Source organism: Panulirus ornatus, chromosome 31 (assembly GCF_036320965.1).
Source record: "Panulirus ornatus isolate Po-2019 chromosome 31, ASM3632096v1, whole genome shotgun sequence".
Classification (NCBI taxonomy): domain Eukaryota; kingdom Metazoa; phylum Arthropoda; class Malacostraca; order Decapoda; family Palinuridae; genus Panulirus; species Panulirus ornatus.
In genome coordinates this window covers 19,528,054-19,539,210 of record NC_092254.1, presented here as the reverse complement: position 1 = coordinate 19,539,210, position 11,157 = coordinate 19,528,054, and the positions used below count along the sequence as shown (strand labels likewise).

General features: G+C 42.1%; 1 protein-coding gene across 2 annotated transcripts in view; it reads left to right on the top strand.

Moving 5' to 3' along the window:
• Positions 1–886: 886 nt before the first annotated feature.
• The window catches only part of LOC139758856 (uncharacterized), a 238,756-nt gene continuing 228,485 nt past the window's right edge, over positions 887–11,157 (top strand). For both annotated transcript variants that reach the window (XM_071680720.1, XM_071680721.1), the window contains exon 1: positions 887–972. The gene's annotated coding sequence lies outside the window, so the exon portion shown is untranslated. The remainder of the gene's footprint in view (positions 973–11,157) is intronic.

The following is an 11,157-nucleotide window of genomic DNA, read 5'->3' as shown; positions in this document are numbered from 1 at the left end:
GACAATGTGTGGTGTGAGGTGGTTTGATCGAGTGAGTAACGTAAGGGTAAGAGAGATGTGTGGAAATAAAAAGAGCGTGGTTGAGAGAGCAGAAGAGGGTGTTTTGAAGTGGTTTGGGCACATGGAGAGGATGAGTGAGGAAAGATTGACCAAGAGGATATATGTGTCGGAGGTGGAGGGAACAAGGAGAAGAGGGAGACCAAATTGGAGGTGGAAAGATGGAGTGAAAAAGATTTTGTGTGATCGGGGCCTGAACATGCAGGAGGGTGAAAGGAGGGCAAGGAACAGAGTGAATTGGAGCGATGTGGTATACTGGGGTTGACGTGCTGTCAGTGGATTGAATCAAGGCATGTGAAGCGTCTGGGGTAAACCATGGAAAGCTGTGTAGGTATGTATATTTGCGTGTGTGGACGTATGTATATACATGTGTATGGGGGTGGGTTGGGCCATTTCTTTCGTCTGTTTCCTTGCGCTACCTCGCAAACGCGGAGACAGCGACAAAGTATAAAAAAAAGAAAAAAAAAAAATATATATATAAATATATATATATATATATATATATATATATATATATATATATATATATATATATATATATATATATATATATATATATATATATATATATATATATATGAGAAAGCAGGATATATCGTGAGCCAAAGACATGGCTGCGGTGAATACGAACGCATCCTCACTCTGACGACACAGTGACCAGTTTATATATTCTATTCCGTAGAGGAATATCTCATCAAAAAAAATTTGTATGCATTTTTTGTGCCAAATGAATATGAAATTAATAATAAAACATGAATGAAAGTACAGATGGTGATATAAAGGAAGCATTTTAACTCTTGACTATTTATATCGTTGGCAACTATGGGTGACGTAAGCCGGGCAGCTGCTTGTTACTACGACTTGTTGTGTTGGTCTACACGTCCTCTACTTGAGCTCCACCAAACCTCAGGAAACGTAAGTAATATCTCACCATTGCATTTTATTTGGTTGTATAAAGTTGTACGCGATCATTATTGTGATATTTACTTGTCTTTCTCCGACCTGCTTATGGAAACGATACACAAGTTACCTGGTATATTATAACGAAATCTTTCGAGCTGTAACCTCTCCTATATGTAACGAATATTAAGTTAATCTCAGCCCTACATATGTAAGGTTTTCAGATTCTCTGTTGATTGTTGGGTGAGTTCAGATGCTTGTAAACATATAAGGATTCAATTACTGCTTGACGGGATCTGTGTGTTACGGGATCTGATTCCAATTTCTCAATGGACTTCTGAACTCAGTATATACCTCTAGTTTAGAGCCATAACTACCTCGCGAACGAGTTAGTTACTATCGGAAAAAAAAGTTATGTGAATGAGGGTTGATGATCCCAGGATCTTAGGGAAATTGTTAACAGTGGCATGAATTACTCTAACAGAGATCATAAACCTCAGACACGAGCGTCCACTTTCATAAACATTACCGATGTTATCTGCTTTGTACATCACATGTACCACACGTGAGTCTACCAGTTATCACTGACAACAGAAAACTAGAGTGTTCCCATATCCCAGAGGTGTAGCTACGGTTCTCTGTTATCCCAGTGGTGTAGCTATGGTTCTCTGTTATACCATTGGTGTAGCTACGGGGTCTCTGATATGCTAATGGTGTAGCTACGGTTCTTTGTTATCCCAGTGGTGTAGCTACGGTTCTTTGTTATCTCAGTGGCGTAGCTATGGTTCTCTGTTATACCAGTGTTGTAGTTATGGTTCTCTGTTATCCAATTGGTGTAGCTACGGTTCTCTTATCCCAGTGATGTAGTTAAGGTTCTCTGTTATCCCAGTGGTGTAGCTACGGTTCTCTGTTATACCAGTGGTGTAGCTACGACTCTCTGTTATCCCAACGGTGTAGCTACGGTTCTCTGTTATCCCAGTGATGTAGCTACGGTTCTCTGTTATCCCAGTGATGTAGTTACGGTTCTCTGTTATCCCAGTAGTGTAGCTACGGTTTTTTGTTATAACAGTGGTGTAGCTACGGTTCTCTGTGATCCCAGGGATATAGGTACGGTTCTCTGTTATCCCAGAGGTGTAGCTACGGTTCTCTGTTATCCCAGTGATGTAGTTATGGTTCTCTGTCATCCCACTAGTATAGCTATGGTTCTCTGGTATCCCAGCGTTGTAGCTACGGTTTTATGTTATCCCAGTGGTGTAGCTACGGTTCTCTCTTATCCCAGTGATGTAGCTACTGTTTTCTGTTATCCCAGTAGTGTAACCACGGTTTTCTGTTATCCCAGAAGCGTAGCAACGGTTTCCGTTATTCCAGTGATGAAGCTACCGTTCTCTGTTACCAAGTGGCGAAACTACGGTTCTTTATTCCAGAGGCGTACTTAAGCTTCTCCGTTATCCCAGTGGTGTGGCTACGGTTCCTGTTATTCCAACGGTTTATCTATGGTTCTCCATTATCCCAGCGGTGTGGTTACGGTTCTCTGTTAACCCAGTGGTGTAGTCACGGTTCTCCGTTATCTCAGTGACGTAACTATGGTTCTCGCTGTTATCCCATTGGTGTAGCTATAGTAAATGTTATCCCAGTGGAGTTACTACGAGTGTTTGCTATCCCAGTGGTCTAGCTGTGGTTCTCTGTTATCCCAGTGGTGTGGCTACGGTTCTGTGTTATTCCAGTAGTGTAGGTACGGTTCTATGTTATCCCAGTAGCGTAGCTACGGTTCCCTGTGATCTTAGTGGTGTGGCTACGGTTCTCTGTTATCCCAGTAGTATTGCTACGGTTCTCGGTTAGCCAAGTGGCGTAACTATGGTTCTCACTGTTATCTCAGTGGTGTAGCTACGGTTATCCGTTATCCCAGTAGCGTAGCTACGGTTCTCTATTATCCCAGTGTCGTAAGTATGGTTCTCTTATCCCAGTATCCATTATCTGCTATCCCAGCGGGGTAGCTATGGTTCCCTTATCCCAGTGGTGTAGCTACGGTTCTCCGTTATGCCATTGGCGTAACTATGATTATCTGTTGTCCCAGTGGTGTAGCTGCGGTTCTTTATCGTAGTGGTGTGGCTATGGTTCTGTGTTTTGTGTTATTCCAAAGGCGGACTGCGGTTGTTTTCTTAGTGCTATAGCTACGGTTCTTAGTTATCCCACTGGCGTAGGTACGGTTGTTCGGTTCTCAATTATTCCAGTGGTGCAGGCATGATTCTTTGTCATCCTATTAGTGTAACTACGGTTCTCTTATCCCATTTGCGTAGCTACGGTTCTCAGTTATCCCAGTGTCGTAGCTACATTTTAGTCCTCAAATATACACCCTCCTCACACACATGACGCCGAACAACACGAAACTCAGTTTACACTATGGTAACTTTAGATTGTCCTCTTGTGAGTGTTAGGTGCAGGCGCTCCGTATTGACAAAGTTGTTTGGTAGGTCCTTGTCAGTACTCTCATTCTTCTCACTATATCCTTCTCCCTACTACTATCTTACGCTTCATCTCTACCATGAAGAGATAGTGCTGATGTTTTCAGCTTTCAGGTCTCATTTTCTTTATATACAACTTAAACTAGCATTTCTTCATTTTCTGTGAAACGTATATCAAAGAAAATAACATTTTATGGGTAACTATTTAACTTGAATATTTTTTTCAGTATGTTCCCCCATTATAGTCAAGGGGTCCCGGGCTCGATTCTGGCAGTTAGAGGTTTATATATATATATATATATATATATATATATATATATATATATATATATATATATATTTTTTTTTATTATTATACTTTGTCGCTGTCTCCCGCGTTTGCGAGGTAGCGCAAGGAAACAGACGAAAGAAATGCCCACCCCCCCCATACACATGTATATACATGCGTCCACACACGCAAATATACATACCTACACAGCTTTCCATGGTTTACCCCAGACGCTTCACATGCCTTGATTCAATCCACTGACAGCACGTCAACCCCGGTATACCACATCGCTCCAATTCACTCTATTCCTTGCCCTCCTTTCACCCTCCTGCATGTTCAGGCCCCGATCACACAAAATCTTTTTCACTCCATCTTTCCACCTCCAATTTGGTCTCCCTCTTCTCCTCGTTCCCTCCACCTCCGACACATATATCCTCTTGGTCAATCTTTCCTCACTCATTCTCTCCATGTGCCCAAACCACTTCAAAACACCCTCTTCTGCTCTCTCAACCACGCTCTTTTTATTTCCACACATCTCTCTTACCCTTACGTTACTCACTCGATCAAACCACCTCACACCACACATTGTCCTCAAACATCTCATTTCCAGCACATCCATCCTCCTGCGCACAACTCTATCCATAGCCCACGCCTTGCAACCATACAACATTGTTGGAACCACTATTCCTTCAAACATACCCATTTTTGCTTTCCGAGATAATGTTCTCGACTTCCACACATTCTTCAAGGACCCCAGAATTTTCGCCCCCTCCCCCACCCTATGATCCACTTCCGCTTCCATGGTTCCATCCGCTGCCAGATCCACTCCAAGATATCTAAAACACTTCACTTCCTCCAGTTTTTCTCCATTCAAACTCACCTCCCAATTGACTTGACCCTCAACCCTACTGTAACTAATAACCTTGATCTTATTCACATTTACTCTTAACTTTCTTCTTCCACACACTTTACCAAACTCAGTCACCAGCTTCTGCAGTTTCTCACATGAATCAGCCACCAGCGCTGTATCATCAGCGAACAACAACTGACTCACTTCCCAAGCTCTCTCATCCCCAACAGACTTCATACTTGCCCCTCTTTCCAAAACTCTTGCATTTACCTCCCTAACAACCCCATCCATAAACAAATTAAACAACCATGGAGACATCACACACCCCTGCCGCAAACATAAATTCACTGAGAACCAATCACTTTCCTCTCTTCCTACACGTACACATGCCTTACATCCTCGATAAAAACTTTTCACTGCTTCTAACAACTTTCCTCCCACACCATATATTCTTAATACCTTCCACAGAGCATCTCTATCAACTCTATCATATGCCTTCTCCAGATCCATAAATGCTACATACAAATCCATTTGCTTTTCCAAGTATTTCTCACATACATCTTCAAAGCAAACACCTGATCCACACATCCTCTACCACTTCTGAAACCACACTGCTCTTCCCCAATCTGATGCTCTGTACATGCCTTCACCCTCTCAATCAATACCCTCCCATATAATTTACCAGGAATACTCAACAAACTTATACCTCTGTAATTTGAGCACTCACTCTTATCCCCTTTGCCTTTGTACAATGGCACTATGCACGCATTCCGCCAATCCTCAGGCACCTCACCATGAGTCATACATACATTAAATAACCTTACCAACCAGTCAACAATACAGTCACCCCCTTTTTTAATAAATTCCACTGCAATACCATCCAAACCTGCTGCCTTGCCGGCTTTCATCTTCCGCAAAGCTTTCACTACCTCTTCTCTGTTTACCAAATCATTTTCCCTAACCCTCTCACTTTGCACACCAAGAGAGAGGCATTTGGACGATTTTTGTAGGGAAAAAATGCAATTGAGTGGGAGCTGTATAAAAGAAAGAGACCGGAGGTCAAGAGAAAGGTGCAAGAGGTGAAAAAAAGGGCAAATGAGATTTGGGGTGAGAGAGTATCATTAAATTTTAGGGAGAATAAAAAGATGTTCTGGAAGGAGGTAATAAAGTGCGTAAGACAAGGGAGCAAATGGGAACTTCAGTGAAGGGCGCAAATGGGGAGGTGATAACAAGTAGTGGTGATGTGAGAAGGAGATGGAGTGAGTATTTTGAAGGTTTGTTGAATGTGTTTGATGATAGAGTGGCAGATATAGGGTGTTTTGGTCGAGGTGGTGTGCATATATATATATATATATATATATATATATATATATATATATATATATATATATATATATATATATATATTTATATTTTACTTTGTCGCTGTCTCCCGCGTTAGCGAGGTAGCGCAAGGAAACAGACGAAAGAATGGCCCAAACCACCCACACGCACATGTATATACATACACGTCCACACACGCAAATATACATACCTATAAAACTCAATGTATACATATATATATACACACAGACATATACATATATACACATATACATAATTCATACTGTCTGCCTTTATTCATTCCCATCGCCACCCCGCCACACATGGAATAACAACCCCCTCCCCCCTCATGTGAGCGAGGTAGCGGTAGGAAAAGACAACAAAGGCCCCATTCGTTCACACTCAGTCTCTAGCTGTCATGTAATAATGCAACGAAACCACAGCTCCCTATCCACATCCAGGCCCCACAAAACTTTCCATGGTTTACTCCAGACGCTTCACATGCCCTGGTTCAATCCATTGACAACACGTCGACCCCAGTATACCACATCGTTCCAATTCACTCTATTCCTTGCACGCCTTTCACCCTCCTGCATGTTCTGGACCCTATCACTCAAAATCTTTTTCACTCCATCTTTCCACCTCCAATTTGGTCTCCCACTTCTCGTTCCCTCCACCTCTGACACATATATCCTCTTGGTCAATCTTTCCTCAATCATTCTCTCCATGTGACCAAACCATATCAAAACACCCTCTTCTGCTTTCTCAACCACATTCTTTTTATTACCACACATCTCTCTTACCCTATTAATACTTACTCTATCAAACCACCTCACACTACATATTGTCCTCAAACATCTCATTTCCAGCACATCCACCCTCCTGCACACAACTCTATCCATAGCCCACGCCTTGTAAACATACAACATTGTTGGAACCACTATTCCTTCAAACATACCCATTTTTGCTTTCCGAAATAATGTTGTCGACTTCCACACATTCTTCAAGGCTCCCAGAATTTTCGCCCCCTCCCCCACCCTGTGATTCACTTCCGCTTCCATGGTTCCATCCGCTGCCAAATCCACTTCCAGATATCTAAAACACTTCACTTCCTCCAGTTTTTCTCCACTCAAACTTACCTCCCAATTGACTTGATCATCAACCTTACTGTACCTAATAACCTTGCTCTTATTCACATTTACTCTCAACTTTCTTCTTTCACACACTTTACCAAACTCAGTCACCAGCTTCTGCAGTTTCTCACATGAATCAGCCACTAGCGGTGTATCATCAGCAAACAACAACTGACTCACTTCTCAAGCTCTCTCATCCACAACAGACTGCATACTTGCCCCTCTCTCCAAAACTCTTGCATTCACCTCCCTAACAACCCCATCCATAAGCAAGTTAAACAACCATGGAGACATCACACACCCCTGCCGCAAACCTACATTCACCCGAGAACCAATCACTTTCCTCTCTTCCTACACGTACACATGCCTTACATCCACGATAAAAACTTTTCACTGCTTCTAACAACTTACCTCCCACACCATATATTCTTAATATATTCCACAGAGCATCTCTATCAACTCTATCATATGCCTTCTCCAGATCCATAAATGCTACATACAAATCCATTTGCTTTCGTAAGTATTTTTCACATACATTCTTCAAAGCAAACACCTGATCCACACATCCTCTACCACTTCTGAAACCACACTGCTCTTCCCCAATCTGATGCTCTGTACATGCCCTCACCCTCTCAATCAATACCCTCCCATATGATTTACCAGAAATACTCAACAAACTTATACCTCTGTAATTTGAGCACTCACTTTTATGGCACTATGCAAGCATTCCGCCAATCCTCAGGCACCTCACCATGAATCATACATACATTAAATAACCTTACCAACCAGTCAACAATACAGTCACCCCCTTTTTTTTTTTTTTTTACAAATTCCACTGCAATACCATCCAAACCCGCTGCCTTGCCGGCTTTCATCTTCCGCAAAGCTTTCACTACTCCTTCGCTGTTTACCAAATCATTTTCCCTAACCCTCTCACTTTGCACACCACCTCGACCAAAGCACCATATATCTGCCACTCTATCATCAAACATTCAACAAACTTTCAAAGTACTCACTCCATCTCCTTCTCACGTCACCACTACTTGTTATCACCTCCCCATTTGCCCCCTTCACTGAAGTTCCCATTTGCTCCCGTGTCTTGGGCCCTTTATTTACCTCCTTCCAAAACATCTTTTTATTCTCCCTAAAATTTAATGATACTCTCTCACCCCAACTTATTTGCCTTTTTCACCCCTTGCCCTTTCTCTTGACCTCCTGCTCTTTCTTTTTAATTTCCCCGTATTTTCTTATTTTCCTGCAAAAATCGCCAAAGTCTCATCTTCTCTTTCACAAATTTTTCTTCATCACCCCACTCACCCCTTTCAAATCGCCCCCCTCCCGTTTATCCCCAAAGCTTTTTTTGGAAACCCATCACTGCCCCCAAAATAATCCTTCCTCCCCCCTCCCTTACATCTTTGTTCTCACCTTTTGAATTTTTTTTTATTCTTTTTTTTAATTTGTCGTGTCTCCGCATTGCGGGTAGCCAAGGGAAACAGAAAAAGAATGGCCAAACCCCCCCAATCCATGTTTATCCAAACAGCCCACAACTACATTAAATCCTTACATTCAGTAAAATTATAAACACACAGCATTATTTACAATGTACATAATTCTACGTTTCCCATTTTCATTCCGTCCCCACCCGCCACCTGGAAGACAAACCCCCTCCCCCCGCTGTGCGCGGGGTTAGCGTCGAAAAAACAAACAAAAGCCCTTTTTCCCTCGTCTATCTGTATGTAAAATGCACCGAAACCCAGCTTCCTTTCCCACCCCGGCCCAAAAACTTTAGGGTTTCCCCCAAAAAAGCTTACATATCCTGGTAATCCTTGGGAAAACCGTCCCCCCGGATCCCATTCTTTCCCAATTCACTTTTTCTTGACGCCTTTCCCCCCCTGATGTACGGGCCACGATCACTAAAAATTCTTTTTCACTCCATCTTTCCCTTTTTGGGCCCCCCACATCCCCTTTTTCCCCTCCACCTGCCATTACCCCCTTTGTCAATTTTTCCCTTTCCCTTTTCTTGTGACCAAACCTTTCAAAACCCCCTTTCTGTTCCTCAACCCCACTCTTTTTATTCCCTTTCATCTCTCTTCCCCTTTATTACTTATCGATCAAACTATACCCCAATTCCCCTCAAAACTTTCTTCCAGCCATCCCCCCTTGCAAAAACTTAAGCTACGCCTCGCAACCATATAAACATTTTGGGCCCCATTTTCCCCTCAAACTTCCCCTTTTTGTTTTTCCAGAAACGTTTTTGACTTCCACACATTTTTCAAACCGCTCACAGAACTTTGTCCCCCCACACTTGATTCATTCCGCTTCCAGGGTTCCACCCGCTGCAAATTCACTCCAGTTCTTAAACCATCACTTCCCCCAGTTTTTCCTTTAAAATTACCTCCATTTGACTTTCCTCAACCCTATGTTTTAAATAACTTGCTTTTTTTGCTTCATTCCAGACTGTTTACTTGCCCTCTTTCAAACCTTTGCATTACCCCCCTAGGACCCCACCCTAAACAAATTAAAAAACCCATGGAGACATCCGCACCATGCAGCAAACAACTTCATGAAAATTTCACTTTCGTCTTGCTAAACGTACAATGCTTTCTCTCGATAAAACTTTATCCTAAAACTTAATCCTTCCACAGAGATCTCTATCAACTCTATCTATGCCCTTTTCCCCGATCCCTGAAAAGTAATCAAAACATTTTTCTTTTCTAAGTATTTTCCAAAAACATTTTTCAAAAACTACACTTTATCCCCAATCCCCTTTCCATTCTGAAAAACCCCATGCTCTTCCCCCAAATTTAGTCTAATGCCCTTTACCCCCCTCAATCAAAACCCTCCCTATTTTTCCCAGGTTTCTCTCAACCCTTTTTCCCCTGTAATTTTGGGACCCTCTTATTCCTTTTTCCTTTGTACGATCCATTGAAGCATTTCCCAAGTCTTCAGGCACCTTACCATGAATAACATACTTAAATAATCTTCCCCCAACCCGAAAAAATCAAATCCCCCATTTTAATAAAAATTTCACTTCATTCCTCCAAAACCGCTGCCTTGCGCTTTCTTTTTCCCCCAAAAATTTTATACCTATCTCTGTTTTCCCAAATTTATTCTCCCCAAGCTCTAATTTTTAATACCACCCAGACCAAAAACCCCTTTATGCCCCCTTATCTAAAAACCATTCACCAAAACCCTTTAAATATCACTCCCTTCCCCCACATCCCCATACTTGTTATCACCCCCCTATTTCCCCCCTTCCTGTGTTCCCACTTGTTCCCTTGTCTTACGCCTTTCTTTTCTCCTTCCAAAATCTTTTTTTTTCCCTAAAATTTAAAGTTTTTCTTACCCCCCGCTTCATATGCCCCTTTTTCGCCTTTGCACCTTTCTCTTGACCTCCCGCTTTTCTTTTATACTCCTTGTCATTTACTTTATATCCTTCCAAAAATCGTCGAAAAACCTCTTTTTCTTTTCACTAAAAATTTTTTTTTTCTCCCCCCCTCATTCCCCTTTTAATATGCCCCCCTCCCCGCTTTAATCCCAAAATCTTTTTGCAAAGCCCTCCCCTTTTCCCGAATCTCCCCTTCCTCCCCCTCCCCTGCGTCTTTTTTTCCCTTTTTCCTTTATCAGTCCTCCTGGTATTCCTCCAAAGTTCCCTTCCCAAATCACTTACTCTACCACTTCTTCACCCCCACATTTTCTTTTATTTCTGAAAAACTCTACAAAATTTTACCTTCGCCCGCACAAGTAATGATCGACATCCCCCATTAACATCCAAAAGTTCTTTTTTTGCGCGCCTTAAATTAAAACTAAACCAATGACGTCTCTGGCCCTTCTCCTACTTAAAAGGGTTTGTTTTGTGTATTCTCTTTTTTAAAAAGGTTTCCCAAACACCGTCCTTTTTAGACAAAAATCTAAAGCTCTTCCCTTTCCCCTTTACAACATGAATACCCAATACAACAATTTTTCCTCAACTGCTACTTCTACCTTTGCATTCCTTTTCCCTTTTCCCGGGCTTGTGATCAAAACTCCAAAAACTCAATCAGCGCTCCCAAAGACTTACCTCTCATGATCTTTTTTCTCATGCCCGGGCTTGCCCAGTAATCACCCTTTCCTTCCCCCCACTTTCAGTTTTACCCCTATCAAACTAAGGGTCTATTTTTTTCA